Below are 19,549 nucleotides of genomic sequence, written 5' to 3'. Positions count from 1 at the left end.
GGTGGGGAGCTGCTACACGGACTCCGAGGAATAAATGGGTTTTCCTTTTTTTTTATTTTTTATTTTTTTCCAATTTATTTATTTTCAGAAAAACAGTATTCATTATTTTTTCACCACACCCAGTGCTCCATGCAAGCCGTGCCCTCTATAATACCCACCACCTGGTACCCCAACCTCCCACCTCCCCGCCACTTCAAATCCCTCAGATTGTTTTTCAGAGTCCATAGTCTCTCATGGTTCACCTCCCCTTCCAATTTACCCAAATTCCCTTCTCCTCTCTATCGCCCCTTGTCCTCCATGCTATTTGTTATGCTCCACAAATAAGTGAAACCATATGATAATTGACTCTCTCTGCTTGACTTATTTCACTCAGCATAATCTCTTCCAGTCCCGTCCATGTTGCTACAAAAGTTGGGTATTCATCCTTTCTGATGGAGGCATAATACTCCATAGTGTATATGGACCACATCTTCCTTATCCATTCATCCGTTGAAGGGCATCTTGGTTCTTTTCACAGTTTGGCGACTGTGGCCATTGCTGCTATAAACATTGGGGTACAGATGGCCCTTCTTTTCACGACATCTGTGTCTTTGGGGTAAATACCCAGGAATGCAATTGCAGGGTCATAGGGAAGCTCTATTTTTAATTTCTTGAGGAATCTCCACACTGTTCTCCAAAGAGGCTGCACCAACTTGCATTCCCACCAACAGTATAAGAAGGTTCCCCTTTCTCCACATCCCCTCCAACACATGTTGTTTCCTGTTTTGTTAATTTTGGCCATTCTCACTGGTGTAAGGTGATATCTCAACGTGGTTTTAATTTGAATCTCCCTGAGGGCTAAAGATGATGAACATTTTTTCATGTGTCTGATAGCCATTTGTATGTCTTGATTGGAGAAGTGTCTGTTCATATCTTCTGCCCATTTTTTGATGTGTTTGCCTGTTTCATGTGTGTTGAGTTTGAGGAGTTCAAAAGATACAAACTTAGTGCTATTGAATTGCCTGTAATGTCCTCTTTCTGCAGATTGTTTCTTAGTGGTCCATGTTACGTTTGGGCTCTCTCTTTACTTCACAGAATCCCCCTTAATATTTCCTGAAGGGCTGGCTCGGTGGTCACATGTCCTCTCAGTTTCTGTCTGTCCCGAAAGCTCTTCACCTCTCCATCAGTTCTGCACGACAGCCTTGCTAGGTGAAGGATTCTTGGCCGCATGTTCCTCTCATTTAGTAACTGAATGTGTCCCGCCTGCTCTTTCTGGCTTGCCAAGTCTCTGTGGACAGGTGTGATGTTGGGGTGATGATTCTCCGTCCACAGGTTAGGAGCTTCTTGTCCCAACCTGCTTTCAGGATTTTCTCTTTATCTCTGAAATTTGCAAGCTTCAGTATTGCATGCTGGTGTGTTGATCTATTTTTATATTGATTTGCGGAGGGGTTATCTCTACCTCTGGGACACGAATGCTTGTTTCCTTTCCCAGGTTAGGGAAGTTCTCAGCTCTGGTTGCTCAAATACACCTTCTGCCCCACCCCCAGGTTCCCAATAATTCTGATGTCAGTGTATTTCATAACATCCCTGATTTCTCAAGGCCTTTCCTCATGAGCTGTTAGTTTTTTACCGCTCTTTCCCTCAGCTTCCTTCCTTCGCACCAACCTGTCTTCCACGTCACTCACTCACTCTTCTGCCTCTTTTACCCTCGCTGTTAGAGCATCCAATTTAGACAGCATCTGCTAGAGCATTTTTAATTTGGCCTGATTAGATCTCATTTCTGCACTAAGACATTCTCTAGTGTCTTTTATGCTTTTTTCAAGCCCAGATATTAACTTGATCATCGCTATCCAGAACTCCATCTCTGACATTTTACTGATATCCATATGGATTACATCTGTGTTACCTCTGGTTCTTTGTTTTGTTGTTAATTCTCACTTCAAGTCATTTTGCCCAGACAAGAATGGATGAGGGAGTGAGCAGAATCAAATATACCAAATATATGGGGGGCCTGGGTGGCTCAGTGGGTTAAGCCTCTGCCTTTGGCTTGGGTCAGGATCTCAGGGTCCTGGGATCAAGCCCTACATTAGGCTCTCTGCTCACCAGGGAATCTGATTCCCTCTCTCTCTCTGCCTGCCTCTCTGCCTGCTTGTGATCTCTCTCTGTCAAATAAATAAATAAATAAATTCTTTAAAAAATCTCAAATATGACCCAAACTAGACAAATCGAAAGAGGTCAGAAATGAAAACAAAATGGAAATAAAAGAGGGGGATGATCTGCTTTTTCCTGAGTGAATTTTGGTCTGTGTTTGAGATTTGATCCTTTTTGGGCACTAATTTGAGATTAAGAAACTTGATCTCAAAATTGCAAAGAAAGCAAAACTTACACAATTACACAAATAAAATTGAAGAGTGAAAGGAGGCAAAAAATGACCAACATATGTATAAAATGTAGATTAAAGTAATGAAAGTTTAAAAATGACTTAAATACATGTTGATAAAATATGAAAATAATTAAAAAGAGAAACAAGACCTCAACGTGAGACAGGAATCCATCAGAATCCTAGAGGAGAACATAGGCAGTAACTTCTTCGATATCAGCCACAGCAACTTCTTTCAAGATATGTCTCCAAAGGAAAGGAAACAGAAGCGAAAATGAACTTTTGGGACTTCATCAAAATCAAAAGCTTCTGCACAGCAAAGGAAACAGTCAAGAAAACAAAGAGGAAGCCCACGGCATGGGAGAAGATATTTGCAAATGACAGTACAGACAAAACGTTGATATCCTGGATCTATAATGAACTCCTCAAACTCAACACACACAAAACAGACAATCATATCAAAAAATAGGCATGTTTATAGCAGCAATGGCCACAGTCGCCAAACTATGGAAAGAACCAAGATGCCCTTCAACGGATGAGTGGATAAGGAAGATGTGGTCCATATACACTATGGAGTATTATGCCTCCATCAGAAAGGACGAATATCCAACTTTTGTAGCAACATGGACGGGACTGGAAGAGATTATGCTGAGTGAAACCAGTCAAGCAGAGAGAGTCAATTATCATATGGTTTCACTCATTTGTGGAGCATAACCAATAGCATGGAGGACAAGGGGCGTTAGAGAGTAGTAGGGAATTTGGTTAAATTGGAAGGGGAGGTGAACCATGAGAGACTATGGACTCTGAAAAACAATCTGAGGGGTTTGAAGTGGCGGGGGGGGTGGGAGGTTGGGGTACCAGGTGGTGGGTATTATAGAGGGCACAGCTTGCATGGAGCACTGGGTGTGGTGAAAAAATAATGAATACTGTTTTTCTGAAAATAAATAAATTGGGGAAAAAAATAGGCATGGAGCACTGGGTGTGGTGAAAAAATAATGAATACTGTTTTTCTGAAAATAAATAAATTGGAAAAAAAATAGGCAGAAGATATGAACAGACACTTTTCCAATGAAGACATACAAATGGCTATCAGACACATGAAATAATGTTCATCATCACTAGCCATTAGGGAGATTCAATTTAAAACTACATTGAGATATCACCTTACACCAGTTAGAATGGCCAAAATTAACAAAACAGGAAACAACATGTGTTGGAGGGGATGTGGATAAAGGGGAACCCTCTTCCATTGTTGGTGGGAATGGAAGTTGGTGCAGCCACTTTGGAAACAGTGTGGAGGACTAGTGTCCAAAATCTATAAAGAACTTAACAAACTCAACACCCAAAGAACAAATAATCCAATCAAGAAATGGGCAGAGGACATGAACAAACGTTTCTGCAAAGAAGACATCCAGATGGCCAACAGACACATGAAAAAGTGCTCCATATCACTCGGCATCAGGGAAATAAAAATCAAAACCACAATGAGATATCACCTCACACCAGTCAGAATGGCTAAAATCAACAAGTCAGGAAATGACAGATGCTGGCAAGGATGTGGAGAAAGGGGAACCCTCCTACACTGTTGGTGGGAATGCAAGCAGATTCCTCAAGAAATTAAAAATAGAGCTTCCCTATGACCCTACAATTGCACTACTGAGTATTTACCCCAAGGATACAGATGTAGTGAAAAGAAGGGTCATTGTACCCCAATGATTATAGCAGCAATGGCCACGGTTGCTAAACTGTGAAAAGAACCAAGATGCCCTTCAACGGATGAATGCATAAGGAAGATGTGGTCCATATACACTATGGAGTATTATGCCTCCATCAGAAAGGATGAATACCCAACTTTTGTAGCGACGTGGACGGGACTGGAAGAGGTTATGCTGAATTATATAAGTCAAGCAGAGAGAGTCAATTATCATATGGTTTCACATATTTGTGGAGCATAACAAATAGCATGGAGGACATGATGAGTTAGAGAGGAGAAGGGAGTTGGAAGAAATTGGAAGGGGAGGTGAATCATGAGAGATTATGGACTCTGAAAAACAATCTGAGGGGTTTGAAGTGGCGGGGGAAGTGGGAGGTCGGGGTACCAGGTGGTGGGTATTATAGAGGGCACAGATTGCATGGAGCACTGGGTGTGGTGAAAAATAATGAATACTGTTATGCTGAAAATAAATAAATTTAATTTAAAAATAATGTCTATACTGCCTAGTGCAATCCATCCTTTTAATGCCATTCCGATCAAAATTCCACCGGTATTCTTCTAAGAGCTGGAGCAAATAATCCTAAAATTTCTATGGAACCAGAATAGACCCAGAGTCGGTAGGGAAATGTTGAAAAAAATAAAAATAAAACGGGGGTTATTACGTTATCTGATTTCAAGCTTTACTACAAAGCAGTGATCACCAAGACAGCATGGCACTGGCAAAAAACAAACACATAGACCAGTGGAACAGAGTAGAGGCCCAGATATGGACCCCCAACTGCATGGTCAAATAATCTTCGACAAAATGGAAAAAATATACAGTGGAAAAAGACAGTCTCTTCAATAAATGGTGCTGGGAAAACTGGGCAGCTATATGTAGAAGAATGAAACTCGACCATTCTCTTACACCGTACACAAAGATAAATTCAAAATGGATAAAAGACCTCAATGTGAGACAGGAATCCATCAGAATCCTAAAGGTATTCATCCCTTCTGATGGTCTCAGCTTGATTCATCACAAACCCCAAGCGGTGCCAACTGGGGGGACTGCTCTCAGCCTGGGCACCCTGCAGAGGACTAGAACATGGAGACCTTCCACCATCCTCCGGGATGGGCAAAATGGGTCCACTCCCAACTGGGCAACAGTTCTGAGGGTGACAGCCCAGTAAAGGACAGTACAGAGCTGCCCTCTGCCTTCCCCCAGGAGGGGCAGAGCTTGTGCGCTCCATACGGTGACTGCTCTCAGTTCCAGTACCCTACAAAGGACGGTATCGTGGCACCCTTGACTTTCTCCAGAAGGATCACTGTGGGCGTGCACCGCAGGAGTCTGCCAAGTTTGGCACACATAAAAGTCAGGAACTTTTTTTTTCCAATTTATTTATTTTCAGAAAAACATTATTCATTATTTTTTCACCACACCCAGTGCTCCATGCAATCCGTGCCCTCTATAATACCCACCACCTGGTACCCCAACCTCCCAACCCCCCGCCATTTCAAAACAATCTGAGGGGTTTGAAGTCAGGAACTTTTTAAAAAGATTTTATTTATTTATTTGAGAGATTAAGAGATATTGAACACCAGTGGGGTTAGGGGTTGGCAGCAGGGAGAGGGAGAGGGAAAAGGAGGCTCCCCGTGGAGCAGGAAGCCTGATCCAGTGTTCTTTTGTTTTGTTTTGTTTTAATTTTATTTCTTTTCAGCGTAACAGTATTCATTGTTTTTGCACCACACCCAGTGCTCCATGCAATCCGTGCCCTCTCCAATACCCATCACCTGGTTCCCCCAACATCCCAACCCCGGCCCCTTCAAAGCCCTCAGGTTGTTTTTCAGAGTCCACAGTCTCTCATGGTTCACCTCGGAAAAGGGGAGATGGAGAGGAGAAGTCAGGACCTTCTATCCCAGAGGGTTCACTAAAAAGAGGGCACTTTTCAGCTCTGGACTGCAGACTGGGGCACAGCCATTTTTATTTTGATCCTCTAAAGAGCCACAGAAAGCCTTCAGGAGAAAAAAGGCACAGAGAGGACCAGCTTACACTGAGCCTAGCCAACTGGCAAGGGGCAGTGAACTCCCACCCAGCGAGGACATCTGAGAAGCAGCATCACAGCAGGCCCCTCCCGCAGACGACACAGGTGCACAAGTTAATGGATTCCAGAAGAGTGTAAAACTCCAGCACAATGGGAACATAGTAGAGAGAATGCCATTTTTCCCCCGCATGATTCATTCTCTTTCAGCTTAAAATTTTGTTTCTCTTCAAAACCCTTTTGAAAGGGTGGGGGTGGGAAGTTGAGGGAGCCAGGTGGTGGGTATTATGGAGGGCACCCATTGCATGGAACACTGGGTGTGGTGAATAAACAATGAATTCTGTTAAATTGAAAAGAAATTTTAAAAAACTGTAATAAATACAGCAAAATGAAAAAAATTTCCATTTCTCATTTTTCTTTTTCTTTTTTTCAATTTCTTTTTAACGTTACAGAATTCATAGTTTTTGCACCACACCCAGTGCTCTATGCAATTCGTGTCCTCCTTAATACCTACCACCTGGCTCCCCTACCTCTCACCCCCCTGCCCCTTCAAAACCCTCAGATTGTTTTTCAGAGTCCATAGTCTCTCATGGTTCACCTCCCCCTTCCAATTTCCCTCAACTCCCTTCTCTCCATCTCCCCATGTCATCCATGTTATTTGTTATGCTCCACAAATAAGTGAAACCATACGATAATTGACTCTCTCTGCTTGACTTATTTCACTCAGCATAATCTCTTCCAGTCCCATCCCTGTTGCTACAAAAGTAGGGTATTCATCCTTTCTTTTTTTTTCTTCAGAAATAATCCCTTGTTTATTTTTTTCTGCAATATTTTTAAATTTATTTTTTATTTATTTTCAGCATAACAGTATTCATTATTTTTTCACCACACCCAGTGCTCCATGCAAACCGTGCCCTCTATAATACCCACCACCTGGTACCCCGACCTCCCACCCACCAGCCCCCACCCCTGCGTTCACTCTCCACAACCAGTTTCCGCACTCTGCTGCTTGGGAACTCTACCACCTAGGCACTATGTTATTTTGAGGCTCCTGGGATCTAGAGACCACACTGACCCACCTAGAAGTCTCTCTGTTTCATTCCAAGACCTCTTTCAGGCAGCCATATCTCTCACTGCAGAAGATTTCCAAGGGTTCATATTTTGCCCTCGGGGCTATAACACTTCTTGGTGGAGGACACATGGAGGCTCCCTCCCCCCTCCATTTGTCTTTGTTATCTCCCCTCAGATTCATGTCTCTGGACATCCCACCTTGAAAAAAGTGCTCACTTCTCTACTTGTAGAGTTCCAGGTATGTTTTTTGCGTGGATCTCTGGTTGAATTCATGTTGTGCAGAATTGATAGTTACATAGCTAAATTCAAGGGACCGGATGAGACGGGGCCCCCCACTCTCCCACCTTCTTGTCTCTTCCCTTCAATATTTCACGTTCTTAGTGCAAAATGTGTTTCCCACATTCCTGCTGTTCCACGACCTGGATGATGACAGAACACTCTGCACACAGTCTTCCATAGCACTCCTTACATATCGGGGTCACTCTCTGATGTCCATTCCTGTTGGACACTCACCTCCCACACCCCTGAGTTCCAGAGATAGTTGCTTCCAGAGCTGCCCTGATTTCAGGACTGTAAGGGGTGGATGGTCCCTGTCGCCGTGTCCTGTGCATCTACTCTCCGAACTTAACATCTGAACAGGAATGTGTCCATCAGGGATGGCTCCCATGGGAACCGGACAACCACACATGGGCAGACGCCAGTGGAGGGTGGGTCCACGGGATAGAACCATTCCACACACACACAGAGGGAATGTGGCTCAGGGTTGACCTCTGGGCTGGGGCAGAGGGCAGAGACATGCCAGCGCCCACCCCACACATGGTGGAGGGTCATGCTGATTTCACAGTCACCCAGAAACTCGATACCCTTACTGCCTGCTAGAATGTGGCAACTCTTCTGGCCACACAGAGGCAGAAATCATATTTGACCACCCTCAACTGGACTCCAGGCTCTGCTGGTCACTCAGCTTTTGTCTCTGTTTCTGCTGTGGTCCCTCCCAATTCCCAAACTCTTCTTTCATATTTCCTACAAAATGTTATTGTAAACCATTCAGAAACATCACCAACAGCATTTCTCAGCTGTAGGGACGCATAGGGTCTTGAGGGTGTGTATCTCTGGTCTTCTCTGATTGAGGAGTCTGACACATGGGCCTCTTGTGTCTCATCCACACCCCTCTTAATCAGGTCAGGAAACTATCAATGACTGACCGCACCCACGTGCAAGGTCCCCCTGACCCCACAACCACTTGGAGTGAGTTCAGGGCAGCATGCTACAGACCACGTGATGTGCACAAGGTCACCAGGGCAGTGGACACGGCAGTAGTATTCACATGAGAATCAGCTTTTTTTCCCCAAATCACAGCACTCACCCATGAATTGCTCCCTACAGCTCATGGAAAAGACACCGGATGTGGGGAGGATGTCTCTGCCCCTGGATTAAGGGATAGAGGAGCCAGCCCAGACTCAGAGTTGTGCTCCCAGGAAGGGGAAGTGGACGGTGTCAGAGGAAAATAGGGAAGTCCACAGAGGCTATGCAGAAAGAAAGCCCACACTCCAGGGCCAGGAGAGGGGCTGTGTTTCCTTCCCTATTTGCCCCTATTTCTCCTCTGGCCTCATTGCCACCATGATTTCATCCTGATCCGAGCAGATTTGTCACAGGTATGTCGGTGCTGACATGACCTCCACAGGGCAGCAGGAACCCACATCCTTTGCAGCATTCCTGGGGTCTGGGAACCATTGCCATGGTGGGGACCCCGGATGTGCTGAAGAAGGAGACCAAATGGGCTACCTCTGGTAGGGAAGGACCTGCCCTGGTCCCCTCACCTGGATGGGGCACCTCAGGAAGCCTCAGGGTCCACCTGCCGCACCATCATGGGCACCAGAGCTAGGCTGGGTCTCGGGAGGGGCTGTTCCCCTTCCTGTGTGACTGCTGACGTGACAACCCTGTGACAGGCAGGACAGGCCTGCCCGTGGCCACACTCTGTGTGTCTGTCTGTCCCGTGATCACAGTGGGGCCTCCGTCTGCACAGCCAGAACCAGGGAGAGGAGACGCCATCACCCCCACCCTCACTGCCCTGCTCTGTCTTGGTGAGATATGAAGAGGGGAGGGGACACCCTAGTCTGGGAGGAAACTTCTCCACTGTTAGACCTTGGTCTCTCCCAGGCCCCAGGCTCAGGAGGCTCTAGGACAGGAGGGGTTCTGCAAGGATTCAGGGCAAACCTCTCACAGGGACTCTCTTTCAGGGCTGAGTGTGGGCCCCAGGACCAGAGCGCAGACAGGTGAGTCTGTCCCCAGGGTCCTAGTCCCACCTCCTCAGTGGGGACAACAGTCACCCACCAGGCAACAGGGGATGGAGAATAGAAGTTCTGGACTGACTGAGGGGAATGTCTGGGAGTTTGGGGCTGAGCTGAGACCTGAGGGTGGGGAAGGTTCCTGTCCCAGCCTCTGTTTCCTTCCAGGGACCCTCCCCAAACCCACCATCTGGGCTGAACCAGGCTCTGTGATGCCCTGGGGGACACCTGTGATCATCTGGTATCAGGGGGGCTTGGAGGCCCAGGAGTACCACCTGCGTAAGAGGGAGAGTCAAGGACCTGGGACAGAGAGAAGACACTGGATCCTGGGGACAAGGCCAACTTCTCCATCACACACATGACAGATGTACATGCAGGAAGATATCACTGTAACTTCTTCAGTCCCAACGGCTGGTCAGAGTACAGTGACCCCCTGGAGCTGGTGGTGACAGGTGTGAGCCCACTCAGTGTCTCAGACTCAGGCTTTGCCCTAAGGAAGGGGGTGGTCTCTCAGGGGTCTCCCTCTCACAGCCCATCCTGGGGCTTCTGTGGGGGGGTCTGAGCCCCATTTAACACCACCCTCTCCTCTTCTCCTGGGATCCCAGGGCAAACCCACCCTCTCATCCCTGCCCAGCCCTGTCATGACCTCAGGAGGGATCGTGACCCTCCAGTGTGCCTCACGGATGGGATTCCATGGGTTTGTCCTGATGAAGGAAGGAGAATGCCAGTCCTACTGGACCCTGAACTCCCAGCTAGCCCCCCCCCCGTGGTTGGACTCAGGCCCTGTTCCCTGTGGGCCCTGTGACCTCCAGCTGCAGGTGGAGGTTCAGATGCTACGGCTATTCCAGCAACACCCCCCTGGCGTGGTCAGACCCCAGTGACCCCCTGGAGCTGCTGGTCTCAGGTGAGAATGTCTGACTGGTGCCCCATTCCTGTTCTGAGGCACCAGACAGGTTAATGGGGACTCTTCTCTCAGGGAAGCTCCAATGAGAGTGTGGGTGAGGGGACCACGGGGACTCAGAGGTCAGAGTCACTGAAGGTGATGGACAGTGAGACCTGGGGGTCAGGACGGGAGAAGGGAGGTTTGGAGAGAGGCCACCCCTGCCATCCAGGGCTGGTCTCTCCCAGGTGTGTCGGGGAAGCCCTCCCTCCTGATCCAGCAGGGCCCTGTTGTGACCTCTGGACAGAGCCTGACTCTCCAGTGTCGCTCTGATGTCGGCTATGACAGATTCGCTCTATCGAAGGATGGAGCACGTGGCCCTCCCTAGCAGCTTGGCTGGCAGCACCAGGCTGGGCTCTCTGGAGCAGACTTCCCCCTGGGCCCGGTGAGACCTGCTCTCGGAGGCCGGTACATGTGCTATGGTGGACACATAGTCTCTTCCGAGTGGTCGGCCCCCAGTGACCCCTGGACATCCTGCTGGCAGGTGAGGGCTCATGGCGTTAGTTAGGACCCCAGGCTCTGCACAGGTCCTGCTGGGGAGCTCAGGTGGTGGTGGTCTGGACCAGGGGTGGGGGCTCCCCAGGGAGGGGAGGTGATGGGAAGGGACAGACTCGGAGGACACAGACAGACTCAGTTCAGAGCAAGGGCTGGACAACCCCTCACCCGCCCATCCTCTCTCTAGGACAGCTGCCCCACACACCCTCCCTCTCAGTGCAGCCAGGACCAATGGCGGCCCCAGGAGAGAATGTGACCCTGCTGTGTCAGTCACGGAACCCTGTGGACACTTTCCTTCTGTCCAAGGAGGGGACAGCCGATCACCCGCTAAGTCTTAGATCACGGTACTGAGCTGGGCAGCACCAGGCTGAATTTTTCATGAGTCCTGTGACCTCAGTCCACAGGGGGACCGACAGTTGCTATGGCAGAGCCTCCCCCTACCTGTTGTCACAGCCCAGTGACCCCCTGGAGCTACTGGTCTCAGGTGAGGGACCCTGACCCTGTGCTGTCTGAGCTCTGTCAGCTCAGGACACATGTCTCAGGAAATCCTGACACAGTAACACATGTGGGGGTCACGGGGGCTCCACAGAGGAGGGTCCTGCCCTGGAGAGGTTGGGAAGTTCCACAGTGTACACCCGGGGTCCCCCATCCTGCAGTCTCAGCAGAGTAAGGAGTAGTGGCTGCATGGGGGGTGAGTGAGGATGATGGTGAATGGACAGCGCCTCCCACTCACCTCCTGTCCCTCCATAGCAGAATCCGATCCATGGTGTCAGCCCCATGGGGCACTCTCCTGGACAAAAACTTCTCCACCTGCGGGCACTGCTCTGCTGCCCACCCCGTGCTCTTGTGGGAGCCTCCACCCCCCTTGGTGCACACCTGAGACCCAGGAGGGTCGATCCCGGCTCATGGGAGTCCCCAGGGAGGATGCACCCCATGTCTCTCTGCACTGGTGTCCACTCTGCGTTGTGTGTGGCCCCTGGTCCAGTGTCCCTGTGTCTGCTTCTCACACCTTCTAGAGAAGCAGCTGTAGAAGACGACAAAGGGAACTCAGGTGACAGGGACACCAGACTCAGAAACCAGTCCTCCTTCTCCTGTGTGCATTGGGGTTAGATGGATTCACAGGGTCCTTGTGGGGCACAAGCTCTGGGCACTCCCAGGTCTTAGCATGTTTTCAATGAGTCTCATTTATTTTTTGTTCATTTATTTATTATTTATTTGTTTATTTACTTATGTAGCTCTTCTTCCCATCTCCATCCACACTGCATGCGAGCAATAGCAGTGTTCCTATGACCCAGTGCCTGACCGTCACCTTTTGTGGATACATATTTATATGTCTGTTGTAGATGTGCGCAAACAGATCTCTTTCTCTCTCTGTCTGTCTCTCTCTCTGTGTGTGTGTGTCTCTCTGTCTGTCTGTCTGTCTGGCACTGTGGGTATCTGAAAGTAAATGAAGAATGAATTAATGAACACATCCAAGGATGAATACTGTAGGTACAGAATCAAGTGCAGACCCTGAAGGAAGGGAGCTGGTTGACATGGAGGGACAGGGACCCAACCCCAGACATCAGGCCCCTCTGTGCTCCTGAAAGTCAGGAGCCCCTGGCACCAAGCCCTCATCCATGGATGCAGCTGGAACCTCAGCTACTCAATAAGTGGGAGCTGTTATCCACAGGGACATGAGCCCAGGAGGTCTTGTGTCCCAGACTGAGCAGAGAACATGCAAGGACATGATGATTTCTGTGCTGGGAGGCCATTTTTCTCTGCAACCCTGAGCTGGTGGGGCACAGCCAGAATCTATCCCGAGTGACTCAGAAGCAGAGTCTGAAATCAAAGAAAATAAGGAGGCTGAAGGAATCCAGTGAAGAGAGCAGAGGAAAGCCCCCTAGTGCAGAGAAGGCTAGTTCAGGAACTGTACAAAAACCACATAGTGACAAGCTGAGGGATAGAGACACAGAGCAGAGGACAGGCTGGACGGGGGTCTCTAGCTCCTTCCATCTGCTTCCCTGCAGAAGCAGCTGGCACCGTGAGCCCACCCCAAAACAACTCAGACCCCCGCAGTGGAGAGTAGGAGAAATTCTCAGTGATGGGGCTTGTATGGAGGGGGTGTCCTGTATGGGAAGCAGGTCCCCTGGGTGGACATGCAGGGTTTGGGTGATTTGGGTCCTCTCTGACCTCTGCAACCTCTTTGTCCTCATTTCTAGCCTCGGATCCCAGAGATTACACGGTGGAGAATCTGACCCGCATCAGCATGGCTGTCTTGATCCTGGTGGTCCTTGGGATTCTGCTGCTAGAGGCTCAGCACAGCCAGAGAAGGACCCCAGACACAGCCAGAAGCTAAACACGAGGGGGGAACAAAGCCACCACTCCATGTGGCAGAGCTGTGGGCATGCATCCCGGCTGCCCAGAGGGATCTGTAGGAAAGTCTACAGCTCACCCTCGCTGATCTGTCTGCTGACGACATCCAGGGGGAGCATGGTTCAGGTGCTAGGACATGTCTGGGCTGCTCCCTGTCCGGGACTCCCCCCCGTGACCTGTGGTACTTTCCCTCCCACACTGTTGGACATCCTTGACTGCCCCTTCTTTCCTCATCCCTGTCATTTAAGGGTTACTCCCACACAGCAGGGCTGGTTCATAACTTCCCACAGCGGCAGTTCTGGTCCACCTTCGTGGGATTCATTTTCCTTCACTTTCCATTTCCACCTTCCCTGATGTGCACTATTGTCCTCCATCCCTTCAGCCCAAATCACAGACTCTGTTTTCATAAGTAAATAAGTGGGTGAAAATTTGGACCACGTTGTAGCAGATGAATCCAAAACCATTCCCTGAACCCTTTCTAGACTCACAGAGCTCCTCTATCCTCATCTGGTGACACCTGGTGGAATCTTCCAGAAACACCATCAGTTTGAGTGAGCTCAGGGGCGTTTGAGGTGTAGCCAGGTGGGGAGCTGCTACACTGACTCTATGGATTAAATGTGTGTGTGTGTGTGTGTGTGTGTGTCTTTAAAGTTGTGATTCATAGTATTTGCCCATTTCTTTGGTGTAAACACTCCAATCATGGGCAACATCAAGGAGCCCTGTGAACGCACTGTGCACCCAGGTGGGAGTCATGGATACACTGTCTTCATGAGTGTGTGTGATCCAGCTGTGGTCACCTCACTGGTGATCTCAAGGTGCATGTGTGCCTCCCTGTAAACATCCTGGTATTTTCCAGCTCAGTGTAATGTCACGGTTTCAGGGAACTGTGACACACAAAATCCTACTACAATTACAGGATAGGCAAGAGAACACAATGGCAATATCCATAGTTGGAGAAAATACTGTGTACTTAGAATCCCAGTACATTCCTGATAGGCGTATAAATTGCTAAGGACAAGTTGGGGATCAGATCAGAATCACCTGGTGAAAGCAAGGGTGCAGCTCTGCCCCAGGAGTCCACACCCTAGAGAAAGCCATATGTGTAGGCATGGGCACCTGCGGGAGAATATTGACAAGTGTGTTTCTCAGTGTAGACACAAACCATAGAGTTCAATCCCACACAATTAGTATTTAATGGCAAATGTGGAATGGGATTTTTTTTTTTTAAAGATTTTATTTATTTATCAGAGGGCGGGGGAGAGAGCGAGCACAGGCAGACAGAATGGCAGGCAGAGGCAGAAGGAGAAGCAGGCTCCCCGCCGAGCAAGGAGCCCGATGTGGGACTCGATCCCAGGACGCCGGGATCATGACCTGAGCCGAAGGCAACTGCTTAACCAACTGAGCCACCCAGGCGTCCCGGAATGGGATGTTTTAAGGTTGAAAAATCACAAACTGAAACCACCAGCAATGTACAGATCAATTTCATCCTCCACATCGTGTATAGGAAAGCACAGGTCAAGAACTCTGCATACAGGATTAATCCATCACATACATAATGTTCGTGAAGAGACCAGTCATTTTTAAAAAATTTTAATTAATTAATTTTTTTCAGCATAACAGTATTCATTGTTTTTGCACCACACCCAGTGCTCCATGCAATCTGTGCCCTCTCTAATATCTACCACCTGGTTCCCCCAACCTTCCACTCCCCGCCCCTTCAAAACCCTCAGATTGTTTTTCAGAGTCTCTCATTATTCACCTCCCTTTCAAATTTCCCTCAACTCCCATCTCCTCTCCATCTCCCCTTGTCCTCCATGCTATTTGCTATGCTCCACAAATAAGTGAAACCATATGATAATTGACTCTCTCTGCTTGACTTATTTCACTCAGCATAATCTCTTCCAGTCCCATCCATGTTGCTACAAAAGTTGGGCATTCATCCTTTCTGATGGAGGCATAATACTCCATAGTGTATATGGACCACATCTTCCTTATCCATTCATCCATTGAAGGGCACCTTGGTTCTTTCCACAGTTTGGCAACCGTGGCCATTGCTGCTATAAACATTGGGGTACAGATGGCCCTTCTTTTCACTACATCTGTATCTTTGGGGTAAATACTCAGTAGTGCAATGGCAGGGTCATAGGGAAGCTCTCTTTTTAATTTCTTGAGGAATCTCCACACTGTTCTCCAAAGAGGCTGCACCAACTTGCATTCCCACCAACAGTGGAAGAGGGTTCCCCTTTCTCCACATCCTCTCCAACATATGTTGTTTCCTGTCTTGTTAATTTTGGCCATTCTAACTGGTGTAAGGTGATATCTCAATGTGGTTTTAATTTGAATCTCTCTGACCAGTCATTTTTTAAGCACAACTGACTAACTTCAACCCCATAAATAATGGGAGGAAAAGCTTCCCATAATCCATTATAAGAAGATGTGGTATATATACACAATGGAATACTATGCAGCCATCAAAAGAAATGAAATCTTGCCATTTGCGACAACATGGATGGAACTAGAGCGTATCATGCTTAGCGAAATGACAGTAAATCATACAAATGCCTGAGCTATGTAGAGGTCCGTCTCTAAGAATCTGTCTGTTCTTCCTCATGGACTCGCCCTCTGTCCTACCAGACCATCATCCTGAGCAGCTGGGAGGAACCTCAGTTCCAGCTCATTCCTCATCTGTCACATCTCTAATCTCTGAGAGTTCAGGGCAGATAGCTGTGTGCAAGGGTGCTCTTCTCCAGGGTCAGAGTTCTCTTCACTCCATTCCTAGATGGAAACTTATTAGGGGCTTGACCTTGAAAACAGATACAGAACCCCTAGACCTTAGTATTGTATTAAAAAGTGGAAATAGGGTACCTGAGTGGCTCAGTGGGTTAAGCCTCTGCCTTCGCCTCGGGTCATGATCTCAAGGTCCTGGGATCGAGGCCCATAGGGTCTCTTTGCTCAGCAGGGACCTTGCTTTCCCCTTTCTCTCTCTACCTGCCTCCCTGGCTTTTGGGTGGCAGCGAGCTTCCAACACAGGAATACCTCTAATGACAATCCCTGGAACAATTCTTGCCCCACAGCTAATAGTTCCTTCCCTTATGGATCTTACTTCTGGAGAGAGAAAAGAGTGGGGCCTGTGAAGAAAGACCCCCATTTCCTCCGGGGTTCACCATGCACGAGCGTCCTAGATATGCTGACCCATTTCCATGGCAATGACAATATGACCCTTTACACCTCTACACCTGCAGGAAGAGAAATGCTCTGAGCTTGAGGATAACCAGGCTCCATGAGATCCCAGAATAAGCCAGCAGGCCCCAAGCAATGACTGTGGGCATTGCAAATGCCCCTGACAGAAAGTGCCCCTGGCGAGTGGAGTTGTCAGGTCAGGGTCCTGTGTCTCCACATGAAGCCCATCTTCCCCTTGTGAACTGAAGTACCATAGGGACCAGACCTGGGCCACGGTGCTGTTGATTCTCACAGCAGCCCCACAGACAAATCTCTGTATGCTGTTCCACACCCTTCAGATAACAAGGTGACATGCACTTTTGTTTTAAGTGCAACAAACAGTTTAGTTCTCCCATAAACCTCAGCGGGACATTAGCAATACCATTCTCATTCGGGAGAATGGTTTTCCCATCAAAATCCAAAATTTCTTGGTGAAAAACACATCCACAGGGTTTGGGGGAGGCCAGGTGTTGCTTGTTTAGTAACTCAAGCCCACCCAGAGAGATGAGTTAACTCTTGAAGGAAATGAGATTGAACTTGTATCAAATTCAGCTGCTTCCATTCAGTAAGCCAGAAGAGTTAAAATGAAGGATTACCAAAAAATGATTGGGTGGTATCTATATTTCTGAGAAAAGTACAGCTCAGCTGGCTGGTGAACAAGATCTAAGCTGTCCCGCTACAGAAACTGCGAGATGCCAGATGATTTTTCAGACTTATTTGAGATACTTTATTTTTTTATTTTTTTTTACATTTTTTTTCAATTTATTTATTTTCAGAAAAACAGTATTCATTATTTTTTCACCACACCCAGTGCTCCATGCAAGCTGTGCCCTCTATAATACCCACCATCTGGTACCCCAACCTCCCACCCCCCCTGCCACTTCAAACCCCTCAGACTGTTTTTCAGAACCATGAGAGACTATGGACTCTGAAAAACAGCCACAGCAACTTCTTTCAAGATATGTCTCCAAAGGCAAAGGAAACAAAAGCGAAAATGAGCTTTTGGGACTTTATCAAGACAGTCTCAGTCTGTTTACTGTATGTGAACTTAGTTATACTTAGTAAGCACCGGTAACTTCACTTGTTAAAATAGAGACAAGAATATATACCTCCTTAAGTTGCTGGGACAATTTTATAAAATTATTATATAGAGCAATTAACCATATACCTGACATCTCACAAACATTTAATTAGCCTTTGTTTTTATTGCTATGAAAATATCTTAAAAAATACATGTGCTATGATTTCTTAAAAAAAAAAGATCAAAATCTTCTGCACAGCAAAGGAAACAGTCAACAATACAAAGAGGCAACCCTCTTTGTTGGGAGAAGATATTTGCAGATGACAGTACAAAAGGTTGATATCCAGGATCTATAAAGAACTACTGAAACTCAATACACACAAAACAGATAATCATATCAAAAATGGGCAGAAGATATGAACAGACACTTCTCCAATCAAGACATACGAATGGCTTGCAGACACATGAAAAAAATGTTCATCATCACTATTCAAATTAAAACTACATTGAGATACCACCTTACACCAGTTAGAATGGCCAAAATTAGCAAGACAAGAAACAGCATGTGTTGGAGAGGATGTGGAGAAAGGGGAACCCTCTTCCACTGTTGGTGGGAATGCAAGTTGGTGCAGCCACTTTGGAGAACAGTGTGGAGATTCCTCAAGAAATTAAAAAGAGAGCTTCCCCATGACCCTGCAATTGCACTCCTAGGTATTGTCCCCAAAGATACAGATGTAGTGAAAAGAAGGGCCATCTGTACCCCAATGTTTATAGCATCAATGGCCACAGTTGCCAAACTATGGAAAGAACCAAGATGCCCTTCAACGGATGAATGGATAAGGAAGATATGGTCCATATACACTATGGAGTATTATGCCTCCATCAGAAAGGATCAATACCCAACTTTTGTAGTAACATGAACGTGACTGGAAGAGATTATACTGAGTGAAATAAGTCAAGCAGAGAGAGTCAATTATCATATGGTTTCACTTATTTGTGGAGCATAACGAATAGCATGGAGGACAAGGGGAGATGGAGAGGAGACAGGAGTTGAGGGAAATTGGAAAGGGACGTGAACAATGAGAGACTATGGACTCTGAAAAACAATCTGAAGGTTTTGAAGGGGCTGGGGGTGGGAGGTTGGGGGAACCAGGTGGTGGGTATTAAGGAGGGCACGTATTGCATGTAGCACTGAGTGTGGTGCAAAAACAATGTATACTGTTACGCTGCAAAGAAATAAAAAATATTAAGAAGCCCTATGGAATAAATAAAATTAAAACTTAAGAAATAATTTCAACAGATGCAGACTAAGCACTTGTTAAAACACATGAACAATTCATAATGAAAACAAAAACTCAGCAGAAATAAAAAGGTGTTTCCTACCAACTATGAAGGCATGATTAGCCATCAGTATTTGGACATCATAAGGTAGGAACCCTTTTACACAATAGGTGGGAATGCAAGCTGATGCAACCACTTTGGAAAACAGTATGGGAGTTCCTCAAAACGTTAAAAATGAAGCTACCCTAACACCCAGGAATTGCACTACAGTGTATTTACACCAACGATACAGATATAATGAAAAGAAGGACCATATGCATGCCAATGTTCGCAGCAGCAATGTCCACAATAGTCAAACTGAGGAAAGAACTGAGATGCCCTTCAACAGATGAATGGATAAAGAAGATGTGGTTCATATATACAAGGGAATATTCCTCAGCCATCAGAAAGGATGGATACCCACCATTTACATCAGCATGGATGGGACTGGAGCGGATTATGCTGAGTGAAATAAGTCAAGCAGAGAAAGACAATTAGCATATAGTTTCACTCATACGTGGAACATAAGGAATAGAATGGAGAACATTAGGAGAAGGATGGGAAAAATAAAGGTGGGTGGGTGAAAATCAGAGTGGGGGAAAAACCATGACAGAATCCGGACTCCAGGAATCAAACTGAGGTTTTCAGAGATGAGGAGGTCAGGGTGATGCGTTAGCCTGGTGATGGGTATTGAGGAGGGCATGTGTTGCAGTGAGCACTGGATGTTATATGCAAACAATGAATCATGG

General features: G+C 47.1%; 1 pseudogene; it reads left to right on the top strand.

Moving 5' to 3' along the window:
* The first annotated feature begins 8,900 nt into the window (after positions 1-8,900).
* Positions 8,901-13,308, top strand: LOC122913418 (annotated as a pseudogene).
* The last annotated feature ends 6,241 nt before the right edge of the window (positions 13,309-19,549 follow it).

This window comes from Neovison vison, chromosome 7 (genome assembly GCF_020171115.1).
Source record: "Neovison vison isolate M4711 chromosome 7, ASM_NN_V1, whole genome shotgun sequence".
Taxonomy (NCBI): Eukaryota; Metazoa; Chordata; class Mammalia; order Carnivora; family Mustelidae; genus Neogale; species Neogale vison.
This window is presented reverse-complemented; position numbering and strand designations above follow the sequence as displayed.